We start from the raw sequence: 5,207 nt of genomic DNA on the forward strand, positions 1-5,207 counted from the left end.
CAGAAGGGTTTGTGCAGTCTGGGAGAACCATCTACTCCAGGACGTGCAAACCCTGCTTGTTGTCCCCGCCCAGCACCTGGGTACAAAGTGCTGTGCACATCCAAATGCGCAGGAGGAGTCTGTGGTCTCTGGCCTGGGTCCCCCGTCGGGAACCTTTTCAAACCCTTCCTCTTGCCTCCAAGCAAAGGCTGGCTCTGCCTGTGGGTGAGGTGTGAAGGTGGCCCCGTAAGCAGCGGGATCCGTTCAGAATTGCCCCAGACCCTTTATTTGATAAAATTCCTGGCTGCAGGCTGGCTCCTTCCTTGATCAGCCACGGTGGATATCTGGCTTCACGCTGGCAGGCTGCCCTGGAGAAGGTCGGCTCCTGCCTGGGGCAGAGATAGTGCAGTTGCTTACCTCAGAGTTACGGCCAGTGACCTGACAACTGCTGTTTCCTAAAAGTCCCTGCTTCTAGAGTCATGGGAATCTGCAAAAGTCTCAGAGATCCTCTTTACGTGGTTTTATCTCTGAAGGAAAAAGCATTAATTAATGACCTCTGGAAGGCTCACCGCCACACTGACTGCAAAGGCAGAAGACCCAACAGTGTCTGTGTTTTTTACAGATCTTTTTTAACAAAAGCTCACTTGCAGAGGAGGGAGTGTCTCCATATTGCCAGAGAAGGGTTAATGATGGTGTTTGCCACCGATGTTCTGGCTCTATGATTTATCCCACACATTCTACCACATTTTCCAGCTCTCATTGTCCCTTGTGTAAGAGATATTCTTCAACAGAGTTGCTGCAACCAGAGGTTCCTGCTTCACCCCACCACCTACTGTCAGTAAACAACCAACTTTGAAAAGGAGGGTAGCAACTTTAATAAAAAGGTCCCAGAAAAATGATGCCAAATCAGTTCCTCCAGAACAGAACAGAACACTGCAAAACTCCCCAGCATGGGCTCTGCTCCGCTTCCCATCCCCAGAAGACAACCCCATTCCCTGCTCGACATGCTTGATGGCATCCCTTAGCATGATGACTCTCTGACTGATGTTTTGGGGAACTGGGAGGTGGTCTTTGTTCTACCTGGGACAGGATTAAGCCCCAAACAGGCCTAAGTTTCACATGTAAGATATTTCAATGCTTTGAGGCTGTGGAACCTGCACAGCACATCTGTGGAGTTGAGCAGGGAGCCTTCCTTCTCAGGATGGGAAGACAGGATGGTTAGATGGCTAAAGCAGGCACCAGCTGCCTCCTCATGGCAGAGGCTGAGATGCCAGCCCTGCCACCAGTCTCATGCCCTGGGAACTAGAGACGGAGAAGAGCTGCTAGATCCCCGCTCTGCCCCAGTCAGTAGTTCCCACAATTAACAACTTGCCCACAAACCCCACTGCCATTGCTATTGCCCAAGGTGCTAAAACTAAGGCCAACAAGGCCAGCAAAGGCCTGGTATCACCCATAAAGAGTTAGTTGGTTCATGCTGTTGTCTAGGCAGCAGTGGAGGTTGATGTCCCCAGCTCAGCCCTTCCTTTGGAGACCCAAGTGTTTTGTTCTCTGTGTGCTCTCCATCGTGCCTCTTTAACTCTGCATGAAATGGCTGATGGAGCTGCTCTGAATGTAAGCAGCATGTGCACACTGGGCCAAAACCACATCTCCATCACCTCAGGAAAGTCTGTGGAGGTCTTTCTGAAATGGTGAGGGAGATCTCTCCTACACTAGGTCAACGCATCTCTCTATTGAGCCCATTTAGCAGAGCATGTCTTCACTAACAGAGAAGTCCCTGAGTGCCAGCACTGTCCTGTCAGCTGGTCTCCAGAAAGAAGGACCAAGGGAAACACCAACATTCATCTCAGAGGCAGATTCTCCACGATGGAAAATAGAAAATGAATGAATTTTGGTAAAGTTGTAAACAACTGAGAAGAAGCGTCTGTAATGGAAAGTGCTGAATGACCTATCTGATAGGTGTTATGTGTGCTTCCATAGAAGAACAAGTGTCTTTATGGTCAGCTGAATGCTGCATCAGGAACGCAGGAAGATGGAGATATGGGTCTTTTTGTTTCCTCTCCTCCCACCTGAGATTTGTATTTTGATTCAGCTGGGAAGTTTGTTTCTATGTTGAGCCACCACTGGTTTGACAGCTGAAGCACCGAATCCTTTCCTGGCCTTTGCAACTGTCCACGGCTCCAGTAGTTCTCTGAACCAAGGTCTTCTGAGGATTTCATTAAGTGCCACTTAGAAAGCACCTGGGACCTTGGTGAGATTAGGTAAAATATACCCAAGACCTCTATCCAGCCGGCAGCTGGGTTTTGCTTAGGAAATGCCCTGTCCTGTCTGGTTTTGTTGTCTCTCTCTTACGTCGGGGGCATCAATATACAGACAACGTCCCCAAGCTGGGGATTCAGCCGCACCTCAGGCTGTGTCTTCAGCTGTGAGCCCTGTTGAACCAGTTCTTCACAGCCATTCGGTGAGGTTTGCAGAACTGGTCCACCCTGTCAGCCGGATCCTGCCGATCTGCACCGGCCCACGGTCAGGACAGCTCTCGGTGGCTCTGCTGCTACCAGGTTGCTTGTGTTGTGCCATCTGAGAGAACGGCAGTGGGTAGGAGTGAGTGCGAAGTGCTTAGAGAGCGCGCGAAGAGGGTGCTCACCGTTCAAGGGGTGCCTTGAGTACTTGTGCCCGGACTGGTAGCAAGGCGCCCAGCAGATCAGTACAGCACAGCTCTCTGTATTTTTGGTGATGGGTTTGCAAGAGCAGCACAACAGAGTCCTTGTCCGCTGCTACTCGTCTTCATCTGCTTGCTCCGTACATTCACACTCTGGTCCTTTTCTGTTTCCCTGTAAATAGTGAGAAGAGATGCAACTATCTAAGAAACTCAAGATATCTCCAATAAAGACATTTAAAATCATAACAGTGGGACTCAGGGGACCATTGACCACCAATACAGAAGCACCAGCAGACTGTTGCCTGGATGACAAACAGGACGTCCATGGTGTCCAGGATGCCCATGTGTGCAGCCATGTCAGCTTCTGAGTTGGGCACTCTGGGCTGCCCTGTGATACCCAGGGTCAGCCCAGGTCAGGGTATGAGTAAGGCTGCTAATATGTGGTCGCAAAAGGAGGATTTTTTTCCCCCTTGAAGTACTAGTTGCACCAGCAAAATCTTGGCAATGTTGGGCTTGATATCCCCCCCAGTGCCCCCCTGGTGCAGAGTGGGAGATGCTGTGGCTGTGGTGCCGTAGAGGTCTAAGGGAGCCCAGAGTCCCAAGAGCTCATGCGAGTCATGAAAGAGAACTCCCAGCATGCACTTCCACAGCATTTTGGGGTTAAAATATCAGGGCAGGAAGAGCTGGAGAGTGCTGTTTTTCGGTGATGGGCCATTCAGGTCAGTGGAGTGACTTGGGAAGCACAAACTGGTCAAGGAGTGGAGAAGGACTTCTGGTTCCCAGTGCACGAACGAGTGCCGTGCCATAGGCACTGGGATATGCTGTGCTCATGGCTGCAAAACTCCCCCAGCAGCCCGGAGCAAACAGACTGAGTGAAAAACCACAAAAACCCAATGGTGAAAGATAAGCTCTTGGGTCAATAATGCGCTGGGCTTGGGCCAGCTCTCCCAGTGCTACGCAGGACTGAGCCTCCAAGGGACAGGGACTCAGATGTTTCGCTTGTGCTTAACTTAGAATCATAGAGTCATTAAGGTTGGAAAAGACCTTTAAGATCATCAAGTCCAACCATCAACCCAACACCACCGTGCCCACTAAACCATGTCCCGAAGTGCCATGTCTACACGTTTTTTGAACACTTCCAGTGATGGTGACTCCACCACCAATCCTGCTGTTGATGAGGCTGGCTCTGGCAGGGATGGACTCTGCTCCAGCCAGTGTGGTCTGGGGACAGCAGAAGAAGGAAGGACCTATGTCCCTGGGATGGAAAGGGACATTGGAAACTATCAGAGCTGGTGCTCTGGATGTGCTGGGGTGTGCAGGGTGCCCACCATGGGAGAAGGCGGGACAGAGAGGCGAGAGAAATCCCATGGTGCCCTGTCATGGGCACACACCATGAGTGGGAGGTTTTCCCTTTGTCACTGGGCCTGGCTAATTACTTCTGTCCACGCACTGAGGGGATTGAAGCCACCATGTCCTGCGTGTGCCTCCGTGCCAGCAGCCTGGAGATGAAGGGTGCTGGAGGCACCTTGCGCGTGCACACACACACACACAACTACGGGGTTGTGCTTGAGTTTGACTCGTGCACAACGTGCATCCCGCTGGGGAATGGTGCTCATCCTGCCCAGAGCCATGTGAGTTGGGTCACTACCAGAGAGCACAGATGAACTGGAGAGGGGAAAGTGTGCAAACAGGAATACTCCATGGGGAATGCAGGATCCTGGGGTCTGCAGCACCTTGGAAATGCAGTGCTGGAACTGACCCAGAGCTGGTGTGTGGTGGGGTGCACTGGAGGCCTCTGCTCCTCCGTGGACCTGGATACGGCCTCATTGGTGCATGCCAGGAGGTCTGGACACAGGGATGACAGCACTTTCCTGGCCGTGAGCATCACCCTTCACCCCTCATCACCCCAAAGCTTTCCCCCAGCCAGGTGCTGGCGACGTGCACTGGCTCATCCAATGTTAGCAGAGACTTTGCTCCCCAACAACCACCTTTCAGGAGTGGTCTGCCCCACCAGCCCGGGAGGCAGAAGGGACAAATGGTGATGGGGACCTTGCACCCATTTCCCGCTGGGTTCCCTGGGTGATGCCACCAGCTCCCTGGGTGTTGTCCCCGAGCGACGCACCCAGGCATGCACCCAACGGGGGACAGACATTGAATGGTGACAAAGCCCTCAGCCAAGCTCTGCAGGCTGGATTGAACAGGTTGAGCATTAGCAATTAAAAATCCCAGAGCAAATAAAGGAGGGTGTTGGTTACTGCTGCCCTTCCTTATATATAGCTGCACTATCCAACTAATGCTTGTTACAGGCTCTTATCTGGAGGCGCATCAAGGAAATTCTTGAAGGAGGTAGTCCCAAGGGCACATGGGTGGAAAAGCACCCTGAGACCTGCTGGTGGAGGGTAAAACTGAACTCCTGGTGCGGGCATCCTAGTCAGTGTAGGGCTGTAAAACACTGTGACTCACGCTGCAGCTTCCGCGCTGTCGGGAGAGTCGAGAAAACTTCCTGGCTGCGTCTTGCAGTCACTACCAACAAGACAAGAAATAAAGAAAAATCAGTAAATAATAATAATAA

This window comes from Phaethon lepturus, unplaced genomic scaffold, assembly GCF_000687285.1.
Source record: "Phaethon lepturus isolate BGI_N335 unplaced genomic scaffold, ASM68728v1 scaffold52760, whole genome shotgun sequence".
Classification (NCBI taxonomy): Eukaryota; Metazoa; Chordata; class Aves; order Phaethontiformes; family Phaethontidae; genus Phaethon; species Phaethon lepturus.